General features: G+C 41.4%; 1 long non-coding RNA gene across 3 annotated transcripts in view; it reads left to right on the top strand.

The window, feature by feature from the left end:
• Positions 1 to 18,460, top strand: part of LOC137855779 (uncharacterized) — an 85,811-nt gene that overhangs the window by 40,262 nt on the left and 27,089 nt on the right. For all 3 annotated transcript variants that reach the window (XR_011095933.1, XR_011095932.1, XR_011095934.1), the window contains exon 3: positions 6,449 to 6,547. This is a non-coding gene — a long non-coding RNA (uncharacterized lncRNA). The remainder of the gene's footprint in view (positions 1 to 6,448; positions 6,548 to 18,460) is intronic.

Genomic DNA, 18,460 nt, shown 5'->3' on the forward strand with positions numbered 1-18,460 from the left:
TAAATTGCCTGGTATAGCAGCAAAGATACACGTCCCTTTACCAGATATGGTGCAATATTGAAACTCAGAAAATGTACCTTGTGGAGCCCTTAATGATCTAAAAATATCTGCTTGATTGAAATGATTGACGGTGCTTGTCTTAGAAAGTGTATCATGTCTCACTCCTACTGAGTTCAAAACTTTACAGCCAGCTACCTCCCAGCTGGAAGAAGCCTTGAACAATAGCAGAATAAATCATGGGAAAAGCACAGCTTCTCTAGAGGATTTTTGTTTTGTTTTATTTGGGTATTTTTTTTTCTTGTGGTGCAGAATTAAGAAGCAGTTACAGGTCCAGGACATACCTGACTGTGTGGCAGGGTTGCATCCTGCAGGATTTCTCATTGAAAAGGTTGATTCTCCTTGTTCTAACTTGGTTATCTGTGGGTTTAAAACACGCAGTACAGCTGTGACGGGGTTTCTTCTGTAAGATATTTCTTACTAAGTAACATTGGGAAAGAAGGAAAGCAGTTTCCTAAAGCCTGTTTTAAGCCAAATAAATCCTGTGCACAGTATGGTTCCCGCTAGAATGAAAGTACAAATTAATTAGTCATCATAACTAATGGTCTTTTTAGGAATCTACTGAAAATAAAAGACTAAAAAAAGATCTGTCATAATGTATACAAATATTCTAGAGGTTATTTTATATGACTGGCAGAAAACCAGCAAAATCCTATTTGCTTTGCAAACATTTTAAGTTACTGGGCTAGAATCTAATAGCAGAATGGAGAGAAATTGTGATGTACCATAATTCATGTCTCACAATTGTATTTTGGAGATTTTGCCTTTGAGAAGAAAAAAAATATTGACACATTTTTTTCCTTTCACCTAAGCAAGTAAAAGAGTTCTTTACTTCCAGTAAATCAGAAAGACAATTAAAAAAAATGTCAGCATTTTTCTGCCTCCTAACTCTGATAGAAATCTGGAATCATAGCACTTATTTCATGCTTGCACCAAGGTGAATGAGAACAGCGTCATATCCCTCATCTGTTTGCTTGTTATTAGACATAAGCAGATCTGTTTTTTATCAGTTTTGTAATATGTCCTCATATACAATGCCAGTACTTTGAATCTCACAGTTTGAATCCTCCTTTTGGACTTAAAGTACTGTCATGCTAATTATGGTTTACTACATCTATTCATCTGGGTTTTAAGCCTTAGGTTACTTCAACTAGTTCTGAGAAAATTCATTGATAAAAAATTGCTGCTTATTACACAATTACAAATTAATGTGATGTCATGAAAAGTAATGATCTTAGATCAAATCCTGTCACATTAAGACAGGCAAATACTCCCATGTGTTGCATAATTTACCTTAACAAAACTACCAGTGTAAACAAAGGGCATCATGTGTGAATTTTGAATTAGAAAACTGTGGACCTTCTACAACAGAGTCAATTTGGTATTATCACAATGCGTCAAACTATCTAATTAAAACTTCCAATAAAGAACTATACCACATATAAATTATACCACTATAAACTACCACTATAGACACATGCAAGTCTCCTGTTCCCAACAGTCCAAGGGACAGGGTGTGTGGCTGGTCAGAGAGGTATGTGAATGAAGTCATTACTGATCTAAGTGATTAGTATTTTTATCGTTACCTTTGTCTGCCCATTGTAACTCTGCCTATCAAATCTGGTCTTTGAATTCTAATCTGCAGGCATGAAATGGATACTTCCTCTCCCAGATATTTCCCAGCAAATCCATTTGAACTCCAACAAAACAGAGCCTGAATGGGGAAACACCATCAGGGTTCTTTCAAGAACAAAACTGTTAGCCCTGCCACATTTCTGCTGGCTCAACAGACAGCTGAGTGGGATTTGTGTGCTGGCAGATGGAGGTGACTAATGATGTAAGCAGAACTCTTTTTTTTTTTGCATGGGCGACCTCCAAATGTTTAGCTAAATGGTGCCTAGCAGAAAAGGCAACAAACGTCAGATCCGTTTTTAAAAACAAGTGTCCTTTCACACTCAGTACTTTGCTATACATTTTTGTAACATTTGTTTTAGTCTTCCTTCCTTCTTTCCTTTCTTCCTTCTTTCCTTCCTTCCTTCCTTCCTTGGACTAAGACATTTCCCTTTAAGCAAAGAGTATGCTTAACGCAAATTTAGTGGCAGATATGGCTGCATGCAGCTGCTCCATTTGAGGAAAAAAGAGAAAGTTTCCTTCTGAAATATCTCTGATTTGGCTGAAAGATCCAGAGCACGTTACAGAGACCACCAGGTTTTATTGGCTGTAGTAATCCTTGTTAATTGTGTAAGACTGGTATTTCCAAATTTGTGAATATGTCAATCAAAACAAAACCAAAATGAGGTTTCCTCTGGTGATCAGACATCTCCACCCACAATTTAAACTTGCTAACATGAGCCAAGCTTTACAAATTGTGCCGTTTTAACCTGTTTTGAAGCCTCAGCAGCCTTCTTATCCTGTATCTGATTTTGAGGTTTGAGCTGGCTCTGCTTTATAATTATTTTTGGAGCCTCTAGAAGCTTTTATCCAGGAACTTTATCCTTTCTGTCAGCTGAAGCCAAATGCTTTCCTTGTACATGTCCTATTTTCTCCCATGAAATCACCTTTTGGAGGTTCTCCTGACAAACCTCATTCTCCTAAAACACTAGCCAGATCCTCTGGAAGAGCGCAGGCTGTGCTTCAAGCCACTTGCTGGCTTGTTGCAGTTCAAAGACCACCTCACTGAAATCAGCCCCAGAGTGTGCAGGAGTCCCTTCAGGGCCAGCAAGGCCACCCCAGCCCTGCCTGGGTGCCTCACCAGGACAGAGGGACTGAGAGCACCCAAACCCCAGGCCCTCAGCAGGACTGTGGCTCATGATTTTCTGGATGTGAGCATTGTCTATTGTAATAAGCCAGAAAAGGTTAAGGATTCCTGGAGATAGAAAATGAAGAGAATTTCAAACATGACATATGAGAGTGTGTTTTGGACGTGCTAATCACGGTGATTATCAGAACTGTGGTTAACTTCAGTGGGACTGAGATCAGTGGTGCACATGTACTGTGTTTCCATCCTGACTCCTTCAAGGTGAGCACAAAGTCCTTTATTCAGCTTCCACAGCTTTAAAGCTATTGCTTTCCTCAGTTCTCTTTTGCTAGTATAATTTTTTAGCTCTCATTTCATGCAGCTCAAGACAACCCTCATCAGTATGACGACCATGCTGAAAGCAAACATGCTGTGGTGAGTTTTGCCACATCTCTTTTTGTGTCATCTCTTCTGTGTCCTGAGCTCATTTTTGTGCAGTATTTTGGAGCTACTCAGTAAAGCTGCTCTGTGTGACTATCTCTGTATTTGCTGTCTGTGCAGCACCTATGCATGCAGTTGAAGACAGCTATATTTATGCTTTGATATACTTGATTATCAAGTACTCAGTGTTTTCTTGATTAGGAGATTAGGAAACATAAATATAACAGCATATTAGTATTTTTATCACATCTTTATGGGGAAATAATCCTCCCTGTACAACCTGGCACTAGCTTTTTAAATGTCCCTCTGTTCTTTATCCTCCCACTATTCATCAGGATGCCTGTCATCTCAAAGTCTCTGTCATCATCAGACATTTCATTCTCTGAATGTTAACTTATTATTCTGAAGTTTTTTGAAGGATAGTCCTGCAGACAATTTTAACTGTTTCTGTTCACATTGCATTTTGACCTGGCATTCACATTGATGTAATTTTCTGTGCCCAAATCCCTCCTGAAGTTTCTCACTGAAAATGAGAATACACCCATCTTTCCTCAGGCTGTATCTCCTCAAGTTCAGCCATAAGTCCTGTCCTGAAATGATGGAAAAAAAATGTTCAATTATACAGGTTTACATCCATATCTAGAAAAAAACATACAAGCTTATATCAAAGCCTATTCAATTTGATGAGTATATTTTCATTGAGCTCACTGAATTTTCAGTCAGGCTGTAATGGGAATCTTTCATTTTATTTCCCCATGTATTTGCATTTTCTCTTTAGGTTTATAAGCCTATACCTTTCCTTAGGGAAATATGTTCCTGTCTGGTGTATTTTTTGTTTGCAGAAAATAATTGAAAACCTTTGACTTGTTTATAGCTCTCCCTCAAGGACTGACTCCCTTGTGTGTCTTCTGAAAGGGAACTTCCTCCCAAACAAATGCACTTAGTAATGACTTCGGAGAAATAAACATATGGCAACACAATGAGATTTCCTCGAATTTGATTTACCAAAGAATGCAAGTTTCTAATGAGTCAGAAACCACCTTCCCAGTTTATTTTTTGGACATCTGTGCTATTCCAAGACTGGCACTGGGTGAGAAAAGGTTTAACTTCCCTGCTCAAAGACAGGTGAACAGACTTAAATTAGAGTAAAATCCAGCCTACTTGTAAGCGATCAGAGTCCAGTCAGTAGACAAATCACACATCAACCTTTCAGCTTCGCCCCAGGCTGCTACCTCATTAGCTCTGGCTTAGTGATTAAAGATGAACCTGTCAGTCCCATGGAAGCACTGTCACAGAAGGGATTTTGTATTGACAAGGTGGAGAGCAACACTGGTGCGCTTTCTGAGGAACATCACAAATACTGTTGTGCTCAGCATAACTGGTTAGGCAGTCAGGGAAACAACCTTTCTGAGCCACACAAGGAAATGAAATACCCTGCTGCTGTTGGAAGCAACCTTTTGCTTTGCACTGCTAAAAGTAGTGACTTTCTTCTGCATCTGATGTGAGAGTGTGGTGTTTTCTTCTTTTGTTTCAAGGAAAGTGGAAAAACACCACTGACCAAGTGTGCCTAGTTTGTATAGTACTCTAATAATATTCTAATTTAATTTTTATGTGAAATCTTGAGCTGCCTCCAATGATACGATTGGCTCCAGACCAAAATTTCACATAAAAATTAAATGCAGGAGAATAATGCAAGTCTCTGCTCTACCATTGCACAGCTTAAAGCACTCTGGAGGTCCCAAGAGTGGCAGAAATAATTCAGTGAGGCTCATAAAGACTGGGAGCACCCTCAGTGCACCGGGAGTCCTGATGTGGCTGGGGAAGAGCTGCATGGTCCCTGTCACACAATGAAATGTGAGTGTGCATCTTGCTCTGGCTAGCGTGTTGGGGTAGAGGGAGATGGATCTAAACCTCTGCTGTGTCCCCATGCTCTGGTTATTCTATGTTGACTTGTGCTTGTGTGAAATAAGTGAGCCTGAAGGTAGAGGAACACTTTAGGGAGTTCATGATCTGTGTCTGCTGCTTGTTTGCAAGTGCACATAGGGCCAGCTCAGCAGCCGTCTGTTCGTGCTGGCTGCTCTTCTGGTGGGAGCTCCCTCACTGGGACAGGGGCAGCAGGGGTCCTCTGCAGCCCTGAAACCCAAAGTTGTAAACCACAATGCTTGTTTTTTCCTTAGAGAGGAGAATGACTCAGCCAGGTCCTCAGCAGGGGAAAGATGATAAGGTCTGTGAGCTTGCAGAGAAGTGGAGCAATGGTTGCCATCAAAGGGGGCTTCCAGGCCCAAACAGAGTGTGTCCAGCTCTGCCAGTGTCCTGGTCACAGGCAGAAGTTTGGCAAGGGCCGTGGGTCCCAAAGGAATTGGCTTCAGGCCCAAAGCTCTTTGATTCAGCGATATCTCACACCCACTTGATCCTACAACAAGAAGATGGCAAAGAGCAGCTCCCACAATCTGCTGCAGGTCCAAAAGAGATTTTGAATACACTAAAGTGAGAGACAATGTTTTGCCATTTCCTTCACTCCTCCCTGTGCATGTAATAACAACATGAACGAGAAGTTTATTCTTAAAATACTCTTTCATATGAAAAATGAAATTGGCACATAATTGTCAATATTTGGCAGCTAATCAGCAAAAATGTCCAGCCAGCTCCAGAGCTGAAGCCAGCTGAGCTCTGTAAGCAAGGGGAAAAAACAGTGAGCCAGAATATATGTTTGAACGAAACAAAGATGAAATTTGCCTGGCTGTCGGCTGTAAGTAAAATATTTTAAGACCCAAGGGCCCAAATAACAATCGCAGACTTTTAGATATAGACATGCATGGGGATTCAATCTTTAGAGTTAAACTAGAAGACATCCTTGGCAGCAGAACAGAAAAGCAATGCTTGTTTAGGGGATAATGGAAAAACATAAGGAATGGTTCCTCAGCTTGTATTGATTTTATCTCTTCCCCATTGCAGATTGTGGCTACAGGTGATGCCTTTGCTCTCTCATATATACTCAGCATTCAAATGTGTTTTGTCTTTGTGGTTGCTATCTCAGTCACTGACTTCCTGGGAATTTCTACATCTCTTGTGGACTTTTTGCAGTTTGAAGAGCTTATATACATATGTGGGGTTTAAAAGAGAACTTTAAATAAAATTTTAAATATAATTTAAACCATAGTCTTGTACCATAAAAGTCTAAACAGCACTATTTATTTATTTATTTAGCTTCAGGTGCTTCCTGGGAGAGATAACAAAGAGAAGAACCTATAAAAGTGAGATTGGCTACAACGACTATGAAATATTGTATCTGGACACACAATCTATATGATGGTAACCGTATTTTTATTCTATTTTAAAATCAACCTTCATAGCTGCTTCTTACCCTGAACATATGCCTGGTCTTACTAATGACATGTAGTGGTGGGATGACACATAATTGATGTGCCAATTTTCAAAATGAGAGTTCAATAACAAGGTTACTGAACTAGAGGTAGAGCTGATGTAGATATTAAGAGGAAAGCCCAATAAAGATCTACTCATCACAGAATATGTTAGACATCTTGAAACATCTTCATTTGGGGCATTCACAGTAGCATTAGAAATTAATGAAAATAAAGTGTCATAAGCTAAGTGACTAAAAGAAGTGCCTATGCCATATAAACAATAATAATGCAGAGGGTCTGACTTAATATGGTTATATAATATTTATAAATATATATATATAATTTAATATGGTTGTAACTTTCTGCAATAGGAGCTGAATATTTGAAATATTTTAATTGAGAGAAAGATCTCCCATTGTTTTCCTTCTGACTTTAGGCCCGTGCTTTGTGTTCATGGCAAACCTAAAGCTTTTGGGCAGGAACCTTGAAGTGTCCTACAGAAGGGTTAGTATTTCCCCTTCATAGCTGTGGGAAGTGGGGATGTGGAGGGATTAAGTCACTTGGCCAGGCTCTCAGAGGTCAATACCATTGCTAGGAATAGAACTGAGATCTTCTGGTTCTACTCGCTTTTATGGACTTTTATGTTGCCATTTTTGAGGGGCTGAGTGATGTTTTAGATGCTCTTATAGCAGTGCAATGTGCTGAGAGAGCAACCAAGACATCTTTATTCCACGCCACCTTTTAACTGTGGTGCACCTGTGTTTAATCCAAAATAACAACAAAAATAATAAATCCTACATTTTGGGTGTGTTATCTGAGACACTTCAATATATTTTTTTATCTTCCTGAGCTTTGAAATGTCTCAGGATGTGCACCCAACTAAAAAGATGTAAGGTAATGATGCAGAATGAGATCCTATCACCTGGGGTAAGAGCTTTCAGAAGCCAACTTTCACAACTGTGTTTTCGCGTCAATGAATTGTAGCACTGGTGAGTGGAGTAACAGGAGCTAATTGCAAAATGCTGAAGTAAGAAAACTTTGTTGTGGCAGGGAGCTGAAAGCAACACTATCAGCCTTAATGATTGAGGTTTACTAATATCATTTTTTTGCAAATCAGAGGCTGGTAGTGGAATCTGATATGTTTACTTATGTGTGGCAAGCTGCAGCTGAGCTGAGGATCCCACAGCTCTGTGCAAAAGCACAGTTGATATTTTTGCTTGAAAAGAAAACTCCAAACCTGAACCTTCTGGGAATCCACCATCTGTTTTGAAAAGAGCCTGAAGAGGTTACCCCCCACCCCTGTCCCCTGCAGGTTAGGGTAGGAGAGGAAAAACAAAAAGTTTGATTCATCTTACTTTCTTGATTTTCCAAGTTGCAGTTTCCAGCTGTTTCCATCTACTTTGTTTTCTGGAAAAGAAAAAAGAAAAAAAAAAAAAAAAAAAAAAAAGGAAAAAAAATCTCTTTAGCTTTCTTTTAAGTGGCTCTTTGTTGAAACCTGTGACTTTTTAACAACTCCAGAGCAGTTTTCTTTCTTCTTTTCCCAAAACAAACACCTCTTACAGAGCTTCTCCTCAGCCTGAAAGAAAAGAAAGGAGAGTAAAAGGAAAACACGGGGCTGGAATTGAAGTTGGGGGAATGGTGTCTATGGAAAGACATGCGGCCATGCAGTGTGCAACCTCAAGTGTCCATCACAGGTGACAAACGAAAGCCTACTAGTAGGCAAACAGCCAGGCTGCCTTCCACTTTGTCTAAAATCAGCAACATTTTACAGAACGCTCCAAGACAAAGACTGACTGTACACTGTATCCCACTTGCAGGGTGTCCTCCCAAGCGTCTCCCTTCTCAGAAGTGCATTAACCCACATGGACTGCAACGTGTAGAAACTGGCTGCTTTCCTTCCTCACCTCCTTTCTTGTAGGACCAGCGCCAGAAGAAACCCCTGCAAATGCTGGGGATCGATTAGCAGTCTTTGATGAGGTGGTTGAAATGGCTGTCACTGCAGTTCCTTCCTCTCCCTCTCTGCAGCTCAAGGAAGTGAGATTATTGGGTGTTTTTCGGTCTGGAAGCAACTGTCTGAAGTAGAGGGGGTTACTTTGTAGAGGTGCCTTTTTCTTTTGCAAGTTACAGCTCATGTTTCAGGACTGTGGGACAGGAGGTAAAGCAGCACATGATATTTATAGGCAACAAATACTCCAGTGTTAAGGCCAAATTGTGAATACCCTTGGGTGAGAACTTTAATACATTCTTTAATACTTTATCTCGTGTTTTCTTTTTTTTTTTTTTTTTTTTTTTTTTTTTTAATGCCTCATATTAGCATAGCTATCATCCACACTGAATGTTTAAGCAGTTGGAAACACAATGCAAGGTTTTATACAGCCAACTTTTACTCATAGTGCAGATAGACCTATTCTTGTATCCCGACATATTGCCTGTTTTTCAGTCACTTATAATTTTGTGGAACATTTACCATTTCAGTGTTAAGGGTCTGCTTTGGACTGATTTCTTTTCCTCCTGGAAATTCTCTGTAAAGTTGTTACATAGTGCTAAGAATGAAGCAAGGAGGAAAATATTCTTTTGTTGACTTAAAGACTTTCTAAAGACTTTTAAAAGCAGTCCTAGTGGCCCCCTGTTTTGAAATGGGACCTTTAAAATAAGGAAATAAGGGTGTCTTTTCTACCAAAAGGCACTTCTTGCTTTTGCTATGAAAATGACAGAGCCAAATTACAATCTGAATGGCTAGATAGTGGGGCTGCGACTTCCTAGGGGAATGCTTGAGCTCCTCTCAATTCCTCTTGCTGTGCAGGCTGTGCACACATGTATGCTGGATGAGTCTGGTCCAGAAAAGAATCATAGAATCATAGAATATCCTGAGTTGGAAGGGACCCTTAAGGATCATCAAGTCCAACTCTTGACACCGCACAGGTCTACCCAAGTTCAGACCTCAGCTTAACTCCGTTCCCGCGGGTCCTGTCACTGGTGTTAATGGAGAAAAGGTCTCCTGCCTCTCGACACCCCCTTACGAGGAAGTTGTAGACTGCGATGAGGTCTCCCCTCAGCCTCCTCTTCTCCAGGCTGAACAGGCCCAGTGCCCTCAGCCGTTCCTCGTACGTCTTCCCCTCCAGGCCTTTCACCATCTTCGTAGCCCTCCTCTGGACACACTCCAACAGTTTCATGTCCTTTTTATACTGTGGTGCCCAGAACTGCACACAGTACTCGAGGTGAGGCCGCACCAGCGCAGAGTAGAGCGGGACAATCACCTCCCTTGACCTACTAGCGATGCCGTGCTTGATGCACCCCAGGACACGGTTGGCCCTCCTGGCTGCCAGGGCACACTGCCGGCTCATATTCAACTTGTTGTCTACCACGACCCCCAGATCCCTCCAGAGGGAAGTGAAGAGTTTCAAATCAAAGCCCACAGCTGGAACTTGAAGAGAGAAACTATGACTGGGTGAGTAGTGGTAGATCTGCCAAGGGTGGTGCATCTGTAGGAGGAGAAAAGGGCTTGGTTTAGGGCAAAGATGAGGATAAGGACCCAACAAGGCTGGGAGATTTGAGAGGATACTGGTGGAGAAATGAGCCAGGAGGTCAAGGTGCTTGTCCCAGATCCTGGTGGTGGTCTCTGATATCCATCATTATTTTCTGTTATGCTATTAGCCAAACAGAGAAGACCTGTAAAGGGGATTTCAAGACCCTTTTACCTCCTGGTGGCCATTGTGAATAGCAGAACCATGCCACACAAGGGAATTAGTTAAATTTTTCTGAAAAACAAGCAAAATACTTGCCAACTGAAGAAAATATTATTAAAACTGCAAGGCTCAGTACTTCTTGTGTGTACACAGATTGTCTTTCATGGCAGGGTTGTAGGGATTATTCTGTGAGCGGTATGGAAAGTTCTGGGAACTGATTGTGGCTGTAGAGTTATAGATATTATAGGACCCCTTCCCACTTCCTTGGCCCCAGAAACGTTAGGCAGTGTAGAGGATAAGCCAGAATTTGGGAAAAGAGCATATGGCAAGGGAGCAGTGTTCTACCCTGGAGAATTGGATACTGTCCCTTTTTCTGTCACATAGCTCCCATGCGATGATAGCTGAGTCACTCGAGCCAATCTTTTCAGAAGCTGTCAATAGTTTTACATTAGTTTTATTCTTGGTGCAGGACTTGTAGGCGTGCTGAACTTTCACAGCTGCATCTTGAAGTCAGTGGGAGCGGTGCTCAGAACACAAAACACTATTCCAAAAATCTGATTTGGGGAATTTAAAATTGTGTTCAACGTGGTTGTGTTTGGCCTTAATCTTCCTGGGACGCAGCAGCTTCCTGTCTGAAGGGATACTGCCAAGCCAGCCCCATCACTTCGGAGTGATGCTGTACAGGAAGGTAACAGTGAAGGTCTCAGCTGTGAGGGAGTTGTGCGTTCACTGAAAGCCCCATATGGATATGAAGGATACTGTCTTCAGAGCAGGGTCTGAACAGCTTGTAGGAAATAAGGCAAAAGTGAGTCCTGTGGAAAGTCCTGAGCAACCTGCTCAACTCATTAGGGCAGCACCCTTCCTGTGCAGAGTGTGCATGTTGCACCCTTGTATGTGTATGTCTCACCAACTATAAATTCCTCTCAGTTCTCATCTCAATAGCCTGGTGCATGGACATTCAGTAGAGCAGAAAGTGTGTAAAGGTGGAAATAGACAATGTCCCCAGTTTATTCAGTGTCCCAGATAGGAAGAGAGCATTTTTTTCACTTTTAGCGTAAAACAGTACTTTTTTTTCACTTTTTCAATGCAAAAAGACAGATGGTCAGTATAAGAGGGCTTATACAAGAAAGAGGGCTTGGCACTTTTGCATGTCTGAAGGTGCCAGCATTTCCTCAGGACTCCCTCTGACAAAAACAAAACAAGAACAATATGGGAAAGAAGTATCCAATGCCATACCCACCAGCACTCCACTCTGCGTTGCTGGTTCATGCACCATTACTTGGCGGTATCACTAGCTTGTCTGAAACCTTCCCGCACTGCAGCTCTTCCAGTGTCACACCAGTAGGCATGTTAGAAACACAGCTCACTGACTGCTGAGTGCTGCGTGCACTGTTTTAGGGTTAAACAGAACAATGCTATCTCTTTCCTAGATGACTGGTTATAAATTTATATAAGATGGATGAATATCTAAATAAAAATTGTGGTCATAAAGATTGTTCCAGCAAGGAAGAAAAATCAATGTTTTCTGAAATTAGGTTTCTCTGATGCAATCCTATTTAATTGATTTAATAGCAAAGACAGCACAAAGCCTTCCTCCTCTTAACACAGCAAGAATCACAGAAGAGGCATAGCCTCTGTTTACAGCTCAAGTCTATTTTCCATTAAACAGCATAAAAGCTCTTTTTCCCTTTTCTCTTAGCTTTTCTCGGAGGCACATTCCTGGCCCTTGTTGTGTCTGTGCTGTTGGCTTTTTCCCTGCCACCATCTGTCTCTTCCTTTGATCTTTTTGTGTCTCTTTTAGACACCCAACTGGTCACAAAACAATGGCCAGTGACACCCTTCCACCCATGTGTCTCGCAGGTGCCTTTCTTTTGGACAGTGGTGTGTGCTGGTGGTTGGAAGGAAAACTGTGTTTGTATCAGCTACCTGGCTGAATAATGAATGTAACTGATTCTTGCAACTGAGAGCTATAAGGGCTGTGTTCACCCTCATTTGGAGAAAGTTTACCCCAAGAGCTAATAAAACTGTTGATGAGAAACTGGACTGTTTCTCCACAGCATTGAGAAACACTGAAAGCAGAGCACTTGTGGCTGTACCAGAGAACAAAAGTCCTTTCATCTTCTGGTTGCAGTCTCTGTGCTTCATCTAGCCATAAACTTGATGTTCTTCCTCAGAACTGTTGGACTTACAAAGTTTGAAGAAATGTGCTTCGTGCATTTGAGCATTACTGTACTTCTTCCTCATTCATTGCAAAGTTGTATTTAGTTTCCTAAGTATGAATTGTCAGCCTTCTGCTGTTTCCTCTTCATTTTTTGCTTGTCTCTTTTAAACTAGTAGTTGCCAGACTGGATACAGCAAACCAACCGCAGCCTGATCAGTGCTGAATAGAGGGAGAAATAAAAATGTATCTTTTTGCTGTATTCTTCCTCATGCGGCCCAGTAAGAGGTCTACTTTACACTGTTGGTGCATATGGCTACAGTGGTGCCCACTACAATGCCCAGTTTGTTTCCAGAAAGGCTGTTCCTCAAGCCCATAGTTCACAGACTGTGCTGAGGTGAAGGGTTTCCTTGGCTCAGGTGCAGATATTTCTCTTAAACTTTATGGCATTTCCTAATCCCCAAGTTTCTCAATATCCTTCTGGATTAAAACTGTGATGTTCGAAATGGTAAATTTAGTATTGTCTAGAAGTTTGCTGCGGGTGGATTCAGTCTTATCCAGGTTGCTGAAGAAGCTACTGAACAACATCAACCCCAGTGTTGACTTTGGGAGGACTCTGCTTATTCTGGGTGCCAGCCAGACATCATGCCATTGATCACTTACTCTTCAAGCATGCCATTCCAGCCAATTTTCAGTCCAAATGTCAGTCCTAGTCAGTATCGAAAACATATTCAATAGTTTATTGCTCTGTTCCTTTTTTATTTAAGTAGCATTTTAGTCACTACTATCTGTATTCATTCCAGTTTTGAATTAAGTAGTGTGACTGTTGTATATAGGCAATTTTTGCTCAGTTCCTCACTGGAGTGAGCATGGAGTAGACTGGCACTGTTTTGTTATCTTCCAAAATACAGATATGAGCATATGTTCGTGAGGGGAATAAAAGATGAAGTAGAGTGACTCGTCTGAAACAGGACTGGCCTCTAAGAAATCCCCAGTACCCAGCTAGCCCTGCAGAAAGCGTTGTCTTCTCTACAAACTCATTTTGTAGGTTTCAGTTATCCCTGAAGAACAGGCTGGGTTGTCAGAGTCTTCCTGTGGGAACTAACAGGTATGGCATTTCCAGTGCTTCACACACCCAGGGATTATACTGGTAGCATCATGTTCCCAGACAGTTGAAGCTGAGGCAAGGGGACAGGATGCTCGGTAGACTTAAGGCAGTTTCTCCAGCACTGGTGGGCAATGACAGTGGTGAATACAATAAATTCAGGCTTTTGGCCATCATAGCGTTCTGCATCTCTAAGGAAGCGGAGAGGTCCTGCAGTGGGAAAGATTAGCCTTTGGAGAGCAGGAGCACTTCTAACACAAGCTACACGTGTGCACCTTCAGACAGTGGAGGCTGTTTTGCTTTGGCTTGCTTTCAAAGCTGTTTCCTCCCAGCACCGCAGCTTCAGCTGTCCTTCAGCCCTGCATTCAGGTCCCAGCCAAGCATTGCGTCACCCTCGCAGAGATGTTACAGATGTCTGGAGGTGAAGGGGTCGTACACCTCTCGCTGGGCTTAGGCCTTCTGAGCAGTTGCTCAGGGGTTGCTTGCAGATGTCAGAAGGCATCGGGCTGCTTTAGGAAGGCAGGGTACCGAGCTCATTGCTATGGTGCCAGTTTTGTCACTTGTGAGCTCCTAGGAAATGGTCAGCTCGCTGTATCAATGGTTTGAAGTCAAGTAGAGAGCAAAGGGGAGATTTGTCTAAAGGTCACCGCAGTCCTTTGCTGAAACCTAAAGTTGTTAAAGTTTTCTATAATAAAAAATTAGAAAAACGTGAGATCCTTTCAAAGACAAGATATGCAAAAATTATTCTGTTGCAGGACTACAATAAATCAATAAATGTGAAAAGAAAGTCTATATTCCATGCACAAATAGTATGTGGCAATCACCAAAATTAAGGCTTCTTCAGCTCCTCAAAATAGGAAAGTCAGTCTGTTAATAATCATCCTTTTCTTTGGACTAGCCTAGCATCCAAGACTTCTATCCGAGAAGATTTAGCTGATTCTTTCTTTCCATTTAAGTTTAAATAGATATTGTGCCAAGGAGTAAAGTTTCAGCAGGATTAGGTCTCTCCTTTGAGACCAAAGCAATCTTGGCATTCATTTGCTTGTATAAGAATCTCATCTTCAATTGGAAAGAACAAAACAAAACATAGTTACAATGAAGGTTTCAAAATATCTCTTTTGAATAAGGTCCCACCAAGAGACAATTTCTGATGTGTAAATATAGAGACAGTCAGAAGTAGGTCTTTATCCCAGTATCCTTCCACAACTTGAGCACCTAGGACTTCGTTGGGTATTGGGTTTTTAGACCAAAATCAGTATTTTTAGTACACAATTGGTTTTATTCTTTTTCTGGTTTAGCAAATTTGACTTCTGGAATCTCTGCTTTTTGAAAAGAATATTGGCAAATCAGAAGAATTTTGGAAGAAAACTGCAGGAATGATCCAATCTGGAATAATTTCTTACAGTGAGAGACTGAAGAAAAAGCTAACAGATTTCTATCTTGGTTTTAAAAATACTTATGTAAGGAAATTATTTTTTCTGAGAATAGATGACTCAAGATTTATAACAGCACAAGTAAAATTCAGCTCTGGAATCCAAACCCAGACAAAATTATGCTGGAAACATGGTGCATCCTTTTCACAGTGAAATTTATACAATGAATCCTTATTACTGGGTATCTAGAAGTCAAGAATGAATGTTTTTTGAAACAGTGGAAATGAGTAGCAGTGAATTGAGATAGGCACAGGAGTGACAGGCAGAGATGTTGGCCTGCAGATTTTCTGGCCATGCAGAAGATCAGACTAATGAGGTAGTTCCCAACAGCTTTTGCAGCCCGACTTTCATGTTATTGCTTTCACTTGTTTTTCCTCTTGCTTTCCCCACCTTGGCAGTATTGCTACATCCTCCTTCCCTGCCTAGTGTAGATGCTTCTTGTCCTCCTTGCATTGCTTCCTCACCACCACCAACCCTTGCTTCTGCTCTGCCTTTGTCTCTATCTCCCACACCCCGGCAGCCCCACGACTGACCTGAGCAATGCTGGCAGCATTTATTGGTTTGGGGGCTACTCAGTGACACCTCCTTGACCTGTGGTGCAAGGTACCCCACCAGGGGCAGGGCTATCAGAGATTCACAAGCACTTCCCTGCCTGTCTGAAGATCCAGAACAGCCCGAATATCATGATTTGAGCAGCATCAGCACTTTCTGTAGCTCTCTTCTACCAATAGTTTCAGGCTATATCCAAGCTACATACAGAAAATAGATTCCTGTTTGGTTCTGAGTTAGATATAAATGGAAACATTATGAGCATGTGTAGATTTGATAGATAGCAATGGTATTTGTGGCTGAAGATCAAGTGAGAAGGTTTAAGGTTATTACTACTATTTCCAGCTGTCCATGGCTATTTAGAAAACTCTACAGAAATACCTTTCAGAAAATTGTTTGCAGAAAAGAGGAGTAGTATCCTGGCACAGAAACACAATGTGTTCTGACATATCCAGTGCAATTTCTTTTTTTTTCCCTTTTATTTTAAACAATGACATTGAAAACAAATGGATGCATGAAGAGAGAGAGCACCCTCCATGAGGTCGCTACTTTGATAAAACGCTTTACAGGATCCAGGTCTTTCAGCATATGGTGAGACCTGACACATCCTCAGCATTTCCACTGTCTTTTTTGGACAAAAATTGAGAGTTAAGGACCTGGCAAAACAAATACATGACTGAAAATGTGTGTGTTATTAGTGTGAGAGTGCTTTTGGCAACCATGTTATTGGTATGTCTGCTGTAGTGTTTTACTGGCTCTCAGATGCTGTAAACAAATCTGAAAGGGGAGGAAGATTTAGAATCTAACTAATGAGCATGAAAGTCACAGAAAGGAAATGAAGACAAATGGCTATTGACACTGCTTCTCTCTTATTAGGCAGTGATTAATTTTTCAGTTGATAAAACCACTTCATCCTACCGGAGCCGTGTGGTGGAACTAGGCAGTCAATATTTGGGGGCTTGCATTTCCCAATAACACCAAAAAGCTGAGATTGTTGCAGCAGTCCTGTAATCTCACCTGGCTCTCTCTATCCTGGACTGCCTGCCTGGTGGCTCTAGGATCAGCTTTTCCCTTAACCCCCTGTCTGGGTGATGCTGAAGGATGTTGGCACTTTTGTTGGCCCTGCTTGGCTTTGAAACAGAGAAAGTGGAAGGCTGGGCCTCAGCGCCAAAACTCCGTGAAAAGTGGATTTTCACCTCCAGAGCAGCATTACAGCTGATTTCCACTGTATAGCGGGGAGCAATTATAACATCATGTATGCTTTGTCTGGAGTTTGTTCTCCAGCTGTTGAAACAGTATCTTTTTACTTTAAATTAAACCGAACTGCAGCCAGCATCAACATCAAGCTCCAGCAATGTAATGGCTTAAATCTCCAAGGCCAGATGCGGATCTCAGAAACGCTGGTGTGAATCTAGAGGAATTCCAGCTTAAGCTGGTGTGTGCAAGATCAAGGAGCTGATTTTGGACCAGTGATCTGCTTTCACAGGAGTGCCAGGGATTTATTTTAAGGATTTTAAATCTAAATAGCTTCTCCCTATCACTCTAAAGCCACTGAAGATTAAAGCTAAATATTACTGGTAAACAAACAAACAAAAGCTTGGGGAAAAAGGTATACCTTCCATTTCCTTCACAGTTAAATTTTAGTTAAGGAAAAGAGTAACAATAATAATAAAAAAAACATCTCTGGACCATTTTCTTTTTATCCATCACAGCAAAACTCAAAGTGAGCTGGGAGAGTACAATTAAAAAATGCTGTTTCTTTATTGGAAAAGGATTCTCGCAGGCTTTATGGTGGAAACCTAAAGACCTATATTTTGTTCACTGTCATTTTTTGCCATGACGTGTAAATCTTCAGTTTTGATTAAAGACAAGTGATATAAAGTCTGTTTCATAGCACTTCATATTTTCTTAGCCTGACTTTGTTATGAGAAATCCTTGGGGGACTTGGTTAGAAACTGTTGGTTTAGTGTTTTATTATTATTTTTTTTTATATGCCAGACACTGAGTGATTGAGGGGAGGGGAGTGGAATTAAAGTAAAATTCCTTAAGCTGAAAAAAGTGTATATTTGGGTGAAAGGACTGGGGGGTTCTGTTTCACACTTCTGTACCTCAAAAATAGCTGAAGGGAATTTTCCAAAGATTTTTACATATCATACACAGTTCATCCCTGGACTGGGACCAAACATGGAAAGGATCATTCCCCAAAGGAGAACTTGGGTGGGTTGTAAATAATACGTGAAAACAGAGAATGATACTGGAAATCTGCCCATAAAGAGAACTCTTGCAGCCTATGTTGAATGAAATACCGCCTCAAGGAAGTATTTTCACCCCCCCATTTTTTTGGTGCTCAATAACATTTGAAGGGAAGTACCTAGGTAACATTGCACCTCCCCATCCTCCTGTGTGTCTGAGGCCCCCGAAGCCACGAGCACAGTACATTTGGAGGCAGAGCTACACCAGCCCTGTTGCAATTCCCAGGCATGTGCTGGCTGCCTGAGCAGTCCTGGGAAGATGTGCCTGAAGCAAGATACAGCACCAAGAGGCAAAATGTCTTATGGCCTTGGCTTTCATTCATCACCCAAACTGTATTTCACTGGCCAGGAGCCTAGGTCCATTCTCACTGTCCCATATCATGCTCAGGCACTGCACATAGGGAGGGTGATGCTCCTAGTGATCATCATGTTTTGCAACAGATGATTGGAGATGATTGGAGCTGCACTGCCAGCTTACCCAGGCATGGTGAAAGATGCATAAATCCCACATGAAAAAACAGTGCTGGGACAAGAAAACTAGAAGTGCATTCATCTGTCCACTAGCTTAGAATAAATGGATTCCTCTCAGCTGTGGGAGGAGAAAATGAAAAATACTTTTATTTTGTTGCTATGTTCCTCACAGAAGAAATTCTCCTATTTTGCTACTAGGACGAGGT

Source organism: Anas acuta, chromosome 4 (assembly GCF_963932015.1).
Source record: "Anas acuta chromosome 4, bAnaAcu1.1, whole genome shotgun sequence".
Taxonomy (NCBI): Eukaryota; Metazoa; Chordata; class Aves; order Anseriformes; family Anatidae; genus Anas; species Anas acuta.